General features: G+C 38.3%; 1 long non-coding RNA gene across 1 annotated transcript; it reads right to left on the bottom strand.

Moving 5' to 3' along the window:
- Positions 1 to 13522: 13522 nt before the first annotated feature.
- On the bottom strand, positions 13523 to 14314 carry LOC112135125 (uncharacterized). Its single transcript, XR_002916427.2, has 2 exons — positions 14024 to 14314; positions 13523 to 13780 (listed from the first exon to the last, which is right to left on the bottom strand). It is a non-coding gene; the product is annotated as an uncharacterized LOC112135125 (long non-coding RNA).
- Between the last annotated feature and the right edge of the window lie 541 nt (positions 14315 to 14855).

The following is a 14855-nucleotide window of genomic DNA, read 5'->3' as shown; positions in this document are numbered from 1 at the left end:
AGTAGTATATGTGTGTAATTTCATATTCCAAGGACACGATCAGAATCTGTGAATCACTCAGGAGTTACAAAAAGTCAAATCACAAAAGGTATGCTTTGCTCTGCGTTGCTTGCTTACGAAATCATAGTTTCTTAGAAGGATTAAAAATATTGATATTAACCCACACAGTATGTGAGGTAGACTTATCAGAGCACCAATGACATCTATGAAACAGACACACTTATCACAGGCATAAGACTGCCTTTAAACATTATTAGCTGATGTTGAAGATAACACTCTCACTGTGTCCCATTTCTAATTTATTTTTTGAAAAGGAAAATGTATTTGATATTTAATCATTCCTAATGACTACATCTGGTTAGGTTACCATCACATTGCTGAAGAATTTTAATATTTGCTGGTGTCTTAAAACAATTTAATATTCCATACTTAAGGTGTAGCTCTAAACTTCAGATTCTTTGTTGTCTGAGGAATTAACTCTTAAAAAGAAGAAAATAGGCCAGGTGCAGTGGCTCATGCCTCTATCCCAGCACTTTGGGAGGCCAAAGTAGGCAGATCATGAGGTCATAAGATCGAGACCATCCTGGCCAACATGGTGAAACCCCATCTCTAGTAAAAACACACATACACAAAATAACCGGGTATGGTGGCGTGTGCCTGTAATATCAGCTACTCGGGAGGCTGAGTCACGAGAATCGCTTGAACCCAGGAGGCGGAGGTTGCAGTGAGGCAAAATCACACCACTGCACTCCAACCTCCAACAGAGTGAGACTCTGTCTCAAAAAAAAAAAAAAAAAAAGAAGAAAATAAAGTTATAGTCTATTTGTGCAGCCCACTCAATCTAAGATGCAAATTTATGGTGAGATAAATATTCTTAAGCAAATTATAACACAATATTTAAATATACTTAATAATTAAGAGCTGGGATAAAATGATAAAGGGAAGAATCTGCTTCGATGTATTCTGTCCATGCATACAAGTTCTTTGGAAAATCGGTGTTTCTGATATAGGAGATAATAATTCTCCTCTGTGTGGATTTCCGGAAAGGAAAAGCCCCAGTTCTTTCAAGTTATGTCATACTTGTTTGATCCAAATTAGGTTAAAAATCTTCTTTTGATAGAAAAAGTTAGATAAGTAGGTAAAGCATATCCCTTAAGCATTATTTGATGAGGAGATGGACTGAAAAGGATAAACACTAGCCACATAGCATTTACTGAATCCAAAAGCCACATCAATTAGCACAGGCTCATAGCACCAAAAAAATCATGTAACCTGGAGAGAAGAAGACATTTCGATAATGATGAAAATATGATTTAAAAATTTCTAGATGACTAATGTTTATAAGAACAACTGGAATCTCCATTGAAATATTACCAAAGGCAGATTGACAGGGATAAAAACTTGCATAATGATCATACACAGTGCTCAAGGCATCATCCCAAATACACTTCTTTCAGGGTTTAAGAGTTTCTAATTTCCAGTGAACAATGGCATTGATAATCCAACCCTTTGTCCACTAGCAATTACAGTCATTGGTTATGTGGCACATGTAAAATAAACTCAACAACCCCAGCAACTCAGCATCCATGGCTAGCTCAACAGGAGAACAAATGAATAGCCTAGAGAGCTGACTATTCTTCTGAGTGTTTCATTAACTCAGATATGTCTTAGGAGATAAAAGAAGAAAGAAAAGTCTACAACTAAGTAACTCTCAAAGGACTGATCAGTCAATAAAGTGCTTTAAAATTTCTGAGTAAAGCAGTTATTACACTATTACAATCTTAATAAATCTGCCTAATGTACTGAGTAATTCTGCCTTAAAAAGTCACCAAAGAAGCAATAAGAAAATGAATTATCTTTAAAATGCCATCAAACATATTTTCCGACATCCAGGAAGATCATGCAGCTTCAATCCAGTGGCCATTTTGGTTGAAAATATTGACAAATAATTCTGCATGAAAGCCACTCTAATGAGATAATGTTTGCAAACAAAAATTAAAATGCGGCTTCTGTATCATCTGTCACCCAGGCTGGAGTGCAGTGGTGCGATCTGAGCTCAATACAGCCTCAACTTCCCAGACTTATGTGATGCTTCCTCCTTAGCCTCCTGAGTAGCTGAGACCACAGGCTCAAACCACCACATCCAACTAAAAAGTAATTGTGGTTTTTGCCATTGAAAGTAATGGTGAGAACCACAGTTACGTTTGCACCAACCTACTAATTATTTTCTGTTTGTTTGTTTCCTTTTGTTTTGCTTTGTAGAGACAGGTTTTGCCATGTTGCCCAGGCTGGTCTCAAACTCCTGGGCTCAAGTGATCCATTTGCCGCAGCCTCCCAAAATGCTGGGATAACAGGCACGAGCCACTATGCCTGGCAGGTAATTTTAATCCTATCCAACTCTTAAATAACATATTATTATTATTATTATATATTCTTATTTAATTTAATTTAATTAATACAGTATTTTTTATATCATGATTACTGTACATACATACAAGTACAGATGTGTATATAAAGATAGAGACAAAGATAATTTTCAGAGTATAGACTTCCTACAGACAAGCATCCTTTCTGGCTTACTCAACACTCTGTTCCCAACACCTAGAAAATGCCTGGCACGTGGTCAGTCCTTGAAAGTATTTGGGGTGAATAAGATATATTTAGGACTTGTGTCTATTTGAACAGTCCTAAAAGTAGAATTAAAGTTGTGTTGTAATCTCACTACTGCAGAACCTAGGAACCAATGTCTAATGTAACCCTGGAAGATCCACCATACCCTCTAGATCCCCATGGGTGAAAGCTTCATAAATTCTGCATGGGTTCTGTGGTTGGGGAGTGTTTAATTGAGGCTGTCTTTGGACAGTACAATTGATTGTGTGTCTTCATGTCTTTGTACCAAATTGCATTGCCATGGGGTCAATCTCTGTGGATTGACTGGCGAGGAAGATGACTGAGAACAAATCTCCTTCCTCAGCCAAGGGAGCTTCCACAGGGAGCAGTTGGAGGCTGTGCCAATAATGATTGGGAAAAGAGGGTATTTTAAATTGGAGAATCAGTCGACAAGGGACACATTGTGAATTTGAGACTAAATTCCCAAGGACTGTGATTAAAGAGCTTTGTCCATATTTTATGGAAAAACAGAATACTTCAATTTTTTTTTCAAAGATCAACAGTATTTTCCATAGCAACTATTTGCACTTTTGATTAAGAATTATATATTTATCAGTCTTTTGCAGGCACACTAAGCATCGTGAATATAATCACCGCCAAGACACAGTTCCTACTTCATGGACTTTCTATGAGTGCAGGGCCTACAAACAATGGCCTTAGGACAATTCTAGCCTGCTGCCTGTTTTTGTGTGACTGTGATCAAAGAATGAGTTAAAAAAATCAAAAGAGGGATGCTATTTTATGGCATAAACTTACATAAAATTCAAATTTCTGTCTGCAGAAATAAGGTTTTGTTGAAAAATATCCCCATTTGGTTTACATATTGCCCATGGAACTTTCTGCTATAAAGGCAAGGTTGAGTACTTTCAATAGAGACTTTATGGTCCACAAAGCCAAAAATATTTACTATCTAGCACTTTACAGAAGAAGCATGGTGACCCCTGGAAAGGTTGAAGAGATAGTTATGTAAGTGATAAGTACAGTTGATAACTCTTCACTGTTTGTTACAGCAGCAAAGACCAGCTAGTAAGAATTCTACAAAATTTTACTTCAGCCTCACATAACTAAAAGATTATGGCATGCCTGTATATTTTCAGAAAATACCTGACTTTTACTAATTCAAACAGATGGTTTTCACTTTTCCTAAATAGCAAGGAGCCATCCCTCAAATCACATGATTGACTATAGATCCATCTCTATTAGGTCATCTTTGAGGTGACCCAATAGTGTTCTTCGTTTATGTTACCCAGTGGTTTGATGATTGACCAGCAAATATGCAAATGGAATCCACAAATAGATATATTAAAACTAAAATAAATATCATCATGGCTACATACCGTTGCATACAATTGACTGTAACAACATAGATATTAAATGATAAAAACATATAGAGTTCATTAAGAAGAATAAATTACTGATTATAGGGCCAGGCATGGTGGCTCACATCTGTAATCCCAGCACTTTAGGAGGCCAAGGCAGGTGGATCACCTGAGGTCAGGAGTTCGAGACCAGCCTGGTCAACATGGTGAAACCCCATCTCTATTAAAAATGTAAAAAATTATCCAGGAGTGGTGGCGAATGCCTGTAATCCCAGCTCTTCAGGAGGCTGAGGCAGAAGAATCACCTGAACCCGGGAGGCAGAGGTTGCAGTGAACCAAGATCATGCCACTGTACACCAGCCTAGGCAACAAGAGCAAAACTCCGTCTTTAAAAAATAAATATATAAATATAAAAAGAAATGACTTATTATAAGATGAAACAAACTTTGAATGTTGATCTAGGTAGGAGGGTTCAGAGGTCAGGGTTAGGCCAGCCAGAGCTGAGATCTCATGCTGTTATTTAGCATCTGTGTGACTTTGGATATGTTACTTAGCCATTGGCCTTTCATTTTTATGTCAGCAAACTGGGAATAACATTTTTTTAACCATCAAGTTTATTGTAGGAACCATATACAAAAATCAACTCAAAATGGATTAAAGACTCAAGTTCCAAAATTTTGAAATGACTAGATGAAAACATAGAGGAAATGCTTAAGAACATAGCTCTGGACAAAACATTTATGGCTAAGATCTCAAAAGCACAGACAACAAAAGCAAAAATAGACAAATGGGATTATATCAAAGTAAAAGGTCTGCACAGCAAAGGAAACAATCAACAGAATAGAGAGACGACCTGCAGAATGGGAGAAAGTGTTTGAAAACCATTCATCTGACAAGGGATGAAATAGTCAAAAAACAAATGGTCCCATTAAAAAATCGGCAAATAAGCTAAATCCTTCAGAAGAAGACATACAAATGGCCAATAGACACATGAAAAAATGCTCAACATCACTGATCGTTAGAGAAATGCAATTCAAAACTGCAATGAGATATTGTCTTACCTCATTTAGAATGGCCGCTATTGAAAAGACAAAAAATATTAATAGCAAGTTGGCAAGAATGTGGAGTAAGGAGAACTCTTATACATGCATAAGAATGTAAATTAGTACAGCCATTATGGGAAACAGTATGGAGTCGCCTCAAAAAAAACTAAAAATAGAACTACCAGAGGATCCAGCAATTCGATTATTGAGTATATATTCAAAGGAAAGATGATTAGTGTGTGGAAATGCTATTTGCACTTTCATGATGATTGCAGCACTATTTACAGTAGCCAAGATATGGAACCAGCCTAAGTGGGTGGATAAAGAAAATGTGACATATTTACACAATGGACTCGTATTTAGCCATAAATGGGAATTAAATCCTGTCATTTCCGGCAACATGGATGAGCCAGGAGGACATGAAGTAAAATAAAGTAGGCACAGAAAGAGAAATACTACATGTTCTCACTCAGATGTGGGAGCCAGAAAAGTCATCTCATAGAAGTAGAGAGTAGAATAGTGGTTCCAAGAGGCTGGGAAGAATGCGGGGAGGGGGATAATGAGAGGTTGGTTAACGGACACAAAATTATACCTAGATTGGAGGAGTAAGTTCCAATGTTCTACAGTACTGTAAGGTGACTATAATGAACAACAATTTATCGTTTTGTTTGTTTGTTTTTGGTTTTGAGATGGAGTCTCGCTCTGTCGCCCAGGCTGGAGTGCAGTGGCACGATCTCGGCTCACTGCAAACTTCACTTCCCGGGTTCAAGTGATTTTCATGCCACAGCCTCCCAGGTAGCTGGGACTACAGACATGCACCACCACACCTGGCTAATCTTTGCATTTTTAGTAGAGGCAGGGTTTCACCATGTTGCCCAGGCTGGTCTTGAACTTCTGACCTCAGGTGATCCACCCACCTCGGCCTCCCAAATTGCTGGGATTACATGCTTGAGCCACTGCACCTGGCCTGTATATTTTGAAACAGCTAAAAAAGTAAATTTTGAATGTTCCCAACACAAAGAAATGATCAATGTTTGAGGTGATGGATATGCTAATTACCCTGAATTGATCATTACATATCGTATACGCGTATCGAGCTATCACACTGTACTTCATGAATCTGTACAATTATTATAGGTCAATTAAAAATAATAAAAATGTTAAAAAAAGAAAAGAAAAATGACTAAAAATAACTTCCATAAAACCTTTATTACCATGCTTAGCCCAGTGCAGGTCCCTGATAAATAGTCACAGTGATGGTGATGATGATGGTGAGTATGGTTGGCTCTATAAAATAATTCATGATAAAAGCTTGGGCATAAAAGGAGACAAGGAAAAAAAGAGAAGATAGCAAAGACTTTCCAAATGTGAAAATAACTATACCATGAAATATTTTTCATTGGAAGCAAAGAAGGGCTGTGCACTTAGGAAAAGAACCAGAAGACCTGCTGGAGAGCTTTAATGTCTAATTTTGGTAACTTTTATGGATAATCAAAAAACATCCCGACATTGCTATAGAAAGCACAATAAAAAACATTATTTTTCTCTGAAACTATCATACAACTCTAAGAAATCAATAGAAAAATTAGTAAGTCCTTCATTAACATTAAAAACTGAAAATTCTTTAGTTTTTCAGTCTGATAAAAACACTTTTGCTTGAGTCTAAGAAAAACTCTTGAAACTCTGTAATGAACTTGATCTCCCCACTTCTCCCTTTGATCCCTGTGCGTGAATTACAGCATTGATTTTTAGTTTTTTTGTCTCATATTCCTGTATATTTAGCTCCATTCTATAAATTATTGTTAAATTAGATTTTTCTAAAACTCTATCTCATTATTATTAAATTGATATTATTTATTAATGATCAATAATTATTAATAGAATTAATAATAATTTTAAAATTATTGTTACTATTCTTGAGATGGAGTCTCACTCTGTCACCCAGGCTGGAGTGCAGTGGCGTGATCTTGGCTCACTGCCGCCTCCACCTCCCAGGCTCAAATCACTCTCCTTCCTCAGCCTCCCGAGTAGCTAGGACTATAGGCGTGCACCACCATGTCCAGCCAATTTTTGCATTTTTAGTAGAGACAGTTTCACCATGTTGGACAGGCTAGTCTCAAACTCCTGACCCCAAGTGATCCACCTGCCTCGGCCTCCCAAAGTGCTGGGATTACAGGAGTGAGGCACCTCGCCTGACCTAAAACTCCATCTTATTGTGCAACTCTGCCATTCCAGAATTCCCACAGGCTTTTATGTTGGTTGCTACACTCAGTTAACTTCTTTATCACTTCCTATTGTAACTTAACTTACAATCTTTTCCATTATTCAGCTGTTGCTCCTAATAAACCTCTTTTATGTTAACTGTTTTTTCTACACATGATTATCACTCCCAGAACCGTGTTTTCTCTGCCATGTTCCTCTGGGTGGGCTCCAGCCCCACCCTTTTCTTCTCTACACTGGCATTTCCTGAGCCATGTCTTCCACAACACAACTCCTCCAATGTTGGTGCTTTTAGTATTCATTTTTCTCAGTCATTTCCCATCCTAGTGACACAGTTTCAACTAGGAATGATCTCAATGGAAAGTTATATCTTGCTATCTAGTGAGTATGAAAAGGGTGACTCAGTACAATTTACTCTGCATCATCAAAATTAGTTCTGGCAAACCACCTCCAACACTTTTCTTCAACAATGCCTTTAAAAAGTCCCACATTTAGTTGACAAAATAATAAATGTTGTGTCTGGTTCATCTTGGAGGGCTCTATGAGGCAGGTGTGTTGCCAACAATTTGACATTTTCTGGGTGCATGATTCAGGGATCTTGTTCTCATTTTTAGGAAAGCAGGAGAGAACTGGCAATACCTATTCTGAAAAATCTCCATATGAAGATTATTATAGATACACCTCCTAGCTTCACTGTTGGGGCCACGGCCACCCATTTTTGTTTGCTTGTTTGCAGTGGTTCTCCATTGGAACATTAAATAGCCTTCCAATCAGGCAATATTCTAGTCAGTTTCTTCATCTTCATAGGGAAACATAAATCTTGCCTTCTGTTTTGATTAACATAAAAGTAAATACAGTTCTTATTAGCAAAAGAGAATTTGTGCATGCTAATATTGCCAGATAATATAATCACTAGTTCTCTGCTGGTTGTTATTAAAAGGCAGATGCATTGGGAATTCTGGGAAGATATGGGGTAATTCTATCCCTCCAGATATTCTAAGCCATACTTTGAATACAGACGATCAGAAAGCTGTACATTTGAGCCATATTATTTTTCATTTGTTAACTAAATTATGCTTGATTTTATTTATTTGCCTACATCGGTGCACAAGAAACAGGCCATTGTTCATTAACAAGAGAATGGAAAATAAAATGTGCCATATTGAAACACCAAAATACCATACAGCAGTGATAATGAATGAACTACCACAGTCAGCAACATAGGTAAATATGAAGATCTTAATGTTGAAAAGAGAATTAACACAAGAGTACAAATAGACCAACTTCATTTATATGAAGTTCTAAACTTATAAAAGTAGATAATATATTGTTAAAAAATGCCTGTGAAATAGATAAAAATATTTTATAAGTAAATCAAGTAATAAGCACAAAATTTTAGCAAGTATAAAGGTGCATGCTATCAGGGAAGGGAAAACTAAAGACTTCAAAATATTGGCAAAGTTCTAATTTTTATGATGCACAATGATATCGTTGATCAGTGTCTTTGTGGCTCTCATATGTGTGTATATATGTATATTATAAAATGTGTATATATATATGTGTGTGTGTAGTATAATAAACAAGAAAACCAAGACGTCTCATGCAATCTGCTCTGACGTCACCCATGGGGGTGTTTGGGGGCACTGTGCTGTTATCCCACATCTGTTGTCGGAGGCCCGTTGACATGCTACTCACAGGTCTTAGAGTCAAGAAAAGTTAGTGGCACTACTGAGCAACAGGTTTGTTTTGAACTCTTGAACTCTTACAATTACACTTATTTCTTCTTTGTTCTAGTCAAAAAAGGAAGTTCAGAATCAAATCTATGGTTCCTCATAATTAACTGAACAGGATTGTATTGTGTGGACTTGCCACACCGACCTAAGTGTGGTTGAGTAAACAAGAGCAACCCTTTGCCTTGCCTTTCGTGACAAGTCCAGGGTGTTTGGCCCTGTGGAATATTCAGGCTATTGTTTTATAATGTCAAAATTTTTTTGTAGAGACAGGGTCTCCCTAAAGCTGGTCTCAAACTCCCGGCTTCAAGCGATCCTCCCTTTTTGGCCTCCCAAAGCCCTGGGATTATGGGTGTGAGCCACTTGAACTTGAATGTGCCGGGCCATTGAACTTGAATGACCTTCATCCTCTCCTCTTTCCCAGAGAAAGAGCCTCTTCCCACTTTTTTTCTAAAGCAGGTTGTGTTAGGTTCTTTGGAAGTTCTGGGTTTGTCATTAGACACATGGGGGAAGAGGCTACAGATGGAGTCTACGTCTCACCCTGGCTGTGACCTTGCCTGAATCACCCAGCCTTGCTGCTGGGCATCAGTTTCCTTATCTGTAAAACAGAAGGGTTTCAGAGCCTCTTGCTCATACAGCTACGAAGATTTAAGTGAGGTGTGTCAGGTAAAGCACTCAGGACAGCGCCTGACCAGACTCTTCTGGTCTCCTGATGGCCCCGTTGCTTCTTGTGTGCATAAAGCAGTCAGTGCCCCAGTTCCTTAACACCCATTAAGCTGCTATCGCTGCAGCATTTCAGCTATTTCCATCTTTGTTGCACTTTTCTAAAACACAAGTTGGGTTACACTGCATCTTTGTGTATAATACTGCAAACGCTGCCCATCCTCAAGATCTAACCCAGTCCTTCCTGACCGTTGGTCAGCCACGTCCTGCCTCTCTAGTGTTAGTGTGGGCTGTCTTCCTTAGGCTGGTCTTGGGTTTGAGCCTATCAATAAAACACACAGAGCCCTGAGGGTGCCAAGCCTCTTCAGCCTCCCTCAGGACAGCTGCGCATTCCGCCTTCAGCAGCCTCGGCTACCCCCACCCACCCCCCAACCCCAGCAACACACTGTGAGCTCCTGCAGCCCGCAGCCTCAGGACAGTGTTTCTATTCCATCCCCCCTCGTGTTATGTTGCACCAACTCTTCATATTTTATCTCTCCTGGACTAATCCTGCTTTGTTTGTATGTCAAGTGGCCAGGCCAGGCTCAGCCTGCACATCCATGCTGAATGAAGAAATACACTGAAAGGCACAAGATAGTTATACAAAATGTACATATTTGCAGCACTTTAATTCTCTCAGTCCATTAGGGTAAATGCTGACAAAATTATAATAATGCCATTTAAGCATTTTGAATACACTAGAAGCACAATGTATTCTTATTAGACTAATGTCACCATTATACTTCATCTAATGGGCATTATCTGCCCTTTCACTTCTCTGAGCCACCTAATAGGCAGCTTGGAGGATTTGTGATGCATTGCATTTAGAAGAAATAATGTTTAAAGTGGGGTGAAATGGCTCTGACCCAAGGGGACTAATTAATCATTCTAGAAAATCGTGTCATCTCGGAACTGGACCCTGAGTTTCTTTAGCCCAGCTTAAACCAAGAGAATGAATAGCTTTGGGGGCTCCCAAAATTATTCGTATGATTCTGCTGTCTGGGAGTTAGAAGCTAGATGAAAATTCCCAGAGAATCACTTAGGTTTGAGAAGTGTCAAGAAATTACTGCAGAGCACTATTAAACTAATATGAACGATTGAAACCACACACAGATGTCAGAAAGACATCATCAGTCACATACACATGAAACAGATATGTTACATAAACATCTTCAAAGGATGTGATTTAAATTTAATTTTTAAACCATTCTGAATAATTGTGAGATGGTGAGTTGCTTTTTTTAATTGAGGGGGATGAAAAATCAATACAAGTACAGCAATTACTATATGCCAGACATCGTTCTAATTGTTCTGAGTATATTAACTGATTCTATCCTTACAAGAAATCTAGACGTTTTTGTTTTTTTTTTTAATTTGGGGAGATGAAAAACCAATACAAATACAGTAATTACTATACACCAGATATTGTTCTAATTGTTTCCAATATATTAACTGATTCCTTACAAGAAATACAGGAGGTAGGTGCCATATCTTGCATAAGTAAACTGAGGCACAGGGAACTGAAGTATGAACTGGTGAAGCGGAGATCCGAACCAAGCCCTTGACAGTCTTTCCCTTCTCCAAGGAAGTGTCGCCCTCAACAAATAACTAGAAATAGTTGGGTTGGCAACTCAGTGCTTCCATCAACTCCATGTGGCTGAAACGCAGTTGGCAAATTATCAAAAAAGGTAGAGAAATGTTCAATTACATGTGAGATTTGTGCATATGTGTGTGTCTTGTGAGCGTATTACTTTGCTGGGAGAAGAAAAGAGCACTAAATTACTTAGCTTGACAGTTAAAAATACAAATAATATTAACCAATAACATATGAGTGTGTATGTAAGATGGCTCTCAAATGAAAGCTTTATTTCAGTGTGAATATAAGTGTTATAGAAGTGTTGCATTATGAATGCCTTATTTCGTCAGGGTGAGACTGAGTTCTTTTAGAGTGGGATTTTCCCCTGGGTAATTGTAAACCACTAGTCCCAATTGTGAGCATGGTGAACTTGACAAGATGTGTGGTTCCAATTTTCAATTTAACACAGTTGGATCAAATCCAGGAAATGTAGAAATGCTATTTTCCATGAAGCTAAGATTGAAGACATTCCTACCCATGCAGTTTTAAAACAAAGTGAAAAGTATCAGACAGTTTCACGTTTACTCTAGCTCTAGATATGAATGCTTTACAATACAAGAGAGCTAGAGATACAAATGCATATGAACATAAGTACCTTTAAAATTAAGTATGAGTTTTCCAGAAAGTATTTAGGTATAGCAGGAATACAAGAAAAAAACTGAGGCCACACTATAATCTATACAAATTGGGGAGAAAAAAGGCAGTGCCATGCTGTTGTCGACTTGTATTGATGAGAGAGTAGCTGGCATGTTGGAATTCTGTGGCACAGATTTAAACATCTATGAGTCCCATAACTTTTAAAGATATATGGGGTCTGCCATATACACTGAACCAACCAGGATGCCCTAAGAGAGCATCAGTAGCAAGTCCAGCCACTGCTGTGTTGTTAGCAACAGTATCCATGCTTCGAGGGGAATACTAAGCTGCAAAGCAGGAACTTCCATGGGGAAGTCCTGGGAAGCAAGCAGAGTGGGGCCTCTGTGTTTTCCTGCTTTTAATAGAGTAGCTTATCTCTGCCCCATTGTCCTCAGCCTATAATTTGTAAACTTGCTTTTGCTGATTGTCGTTGGCTATAAAATAGACTCCTGCTGGAAACGGTCGATAGAACTTCTGCCTGCCTTTGACAAGCAGCTAACTAATTAAGTGACTAGTTTCTTTTTAATTAAAAATCATAATTCAACAACTAAACAATCTCAAAAAATGACTTGAAAATTCAGAAAGTAGTTTGATTTTTTTAAAAACCTGTATATATTTTATGTACTGGAGGAAGGAGGAGGGAATTGTTTATTTAAATTTTGTTTTTCTAAGAAGGAAGTCACAGTAAAGTCGGTATAGTTTTCAAATCCCTCATAGAGGAAAAACTTAAACAAATGGTTTAACACTACTCAATCGGTCAGTCTATTTACATAGCTATTAACAGTTATCAGCAGACTTAATACATTTTTAAGATATTTAATAAACAATTGAAAATTATTAATTTGAGCAAGTTTAAAAATCAGTTTCACAGATGTATAACTGATGTTAGAATAACTAAGATTCAATTATATGTGTATAGAATACAATTTTCTTAAGTATATAAAACATTTATAAGAGGAATATATATAAGACATTTTATGCCCATATTATGGGCAATTTTCAGTTCAATATAACAGATATTTAAGATAGATTTAGCTCAAAGTTTTATTAATTAGAATAAAAAAGTTAAAATGTGTTTAATACTAAATGACATCATTAATTCAACCAATTTAGTACATATTGCTGAAAACCGTTGACTAAATATACTAATTGTTTTGTGATTCTGTAAACTTCACTGAGGCCTCTTAAACTTTTGACCTTCTTCATTTTCTTCAAAGACTATAAATCACGATATTTTTTAGTAATTTTTAAATTTTTACTTAATCTTTTTAATTTTAAATTTAATCCAATAGCAAGAATGTTTTCTGAGGGTGCAAATGAAAAAGAACTGTGTGATATGCACGTTTACTGAAACAAAGATGAATAAACCTAATGGCTTCCCTACACAAGATAATAATCTAGCCTGCAGAAACTGGCAACCTAATATAAAATAGAGCTGATGATAATTTCACAATAGGGATTTCAATGTTTTGTGAATATCTATCTATAATTCTAAACATTTTTTGACCACGGTCAAAGGGACAATAAGACCTGGTTTTAGAAGTGGTTCTTACACATAATGAAAACTTGTTTGATATCCATTGAAGGAGCATTTATTAACCGCCTCTGGATGAGGTGGAGACTGGCCCTGGGATGTAGATATGACGGTGACAAGTGTGGTCCTATCACATGAAGGACAGTCATACAGAGGAAGGGTGAGATCCAGTGCCAGCATCTCAACACCACATGTAACACTTCCTCCTCTGCTCCAAACCAAGAAACAACCGTCCAGCTTCCTTCTCAGGAATCTCATCCACGTGTCTCAGACAGAGGGATCAGGTGTTGCTGAGGAGGAGGGATACACAGAATTCAAACACAGATGCATTTAATCCTTCTCAAAGCCTTTCCTATGAGTACCTATGGTATGACGGCTGGTTGTCCTCAAGAGCTACTCTAGAAACCATCTTTGGATCTCAGAAACTACCAGGGATCCAGCCGGCCCCATTCTCCTCTGCTACCCTCCTGCAGATATACATCCTTGGATCAGACACTTAGTTTTCCCTGGACTGAGGGTGATGTAATACTTACCTCATTTCATTAAACTGATGACTTACTGATACAGCATCAAAAACACAAGCCACTACAGTGAACCCCTCTTAGTCCTGGGAGGAGAGCCGTGCATTGTACGTGGGTTAGCTCCTTTTGTCCTCAGAATAATCTATGAAGTAGATAGTAGCATCATCCTCATTTTAGGTTGGCAGCTGGAGTTCACATGGCTTAAATAAATACTGTGCCCCAGACTGCACCGTGCGTGAGTGAGCAAGTGGAACCCCACCAGGGCAGCCTCTCTCCAGGTCTTGGAGTGTCGTCACTGTCACTCCCATTCAGAGGCTACAAGACAAGCCCTGGCAGCATCCTTGGGGCATAACAGCTGCTAAGAAGAATCCTTGTAATCCCATCCTCTGAATGAGGGATTACTGGAGCCGTTCAGGATGAGCAGGAGGCCTTCCGAACTGGTGTTGGTCTGAGCCAGGGAGCCTCGGGAGCACTTTAGGTAAACTCTGGAATATCATTTTTTTTTTTGTTTGGTTGGTTTTTCTTTTTTTCTTTTTTCCTTTTCTTTTTTTTTTTTTTTTTTTTTTTTTTTTTTGAGACATGGTCTTGCTGTGTTGCCATGGCTGGAGTTCAGTGGTGCAATCACAGCTCATTGCAACCTCAACCTCCAGGGCTCAAGTGATCCTCCAGCCTCAGCCTCCCAAGTGGCTGGGACTAGGGTTGGATGCCACGATGCCTGGCAAACTTTTAAATTTTTTTGTAGAGACAAGGTCACACTATGTTGCCCAGGCTGGTCTCAAACTCCTAGGCTCAAGCAATCCTTCCACCTCAGCCTCCCAAAATGCTGGGATTACAGGTGTGAGCC

This window comes from Pongo abelii, chromosome 8 (assembly GCF_028885655.2).
Source record: "Pongo abelii isolate AG06213 chromosome 8, NHGRI_mPonAbe1-v2.0_pri, whole genome shotgun sequence".
NCBI classification, from domain to species: domain Eukaryota; kingdom Metazoa; phylum Chordata; class Mammalia; order Primates; family Hominidae; genus Pongo; species Pongo abelii.
This window is presented reverse-complemented; position numbering and strand designations above follow the sequence as displayed.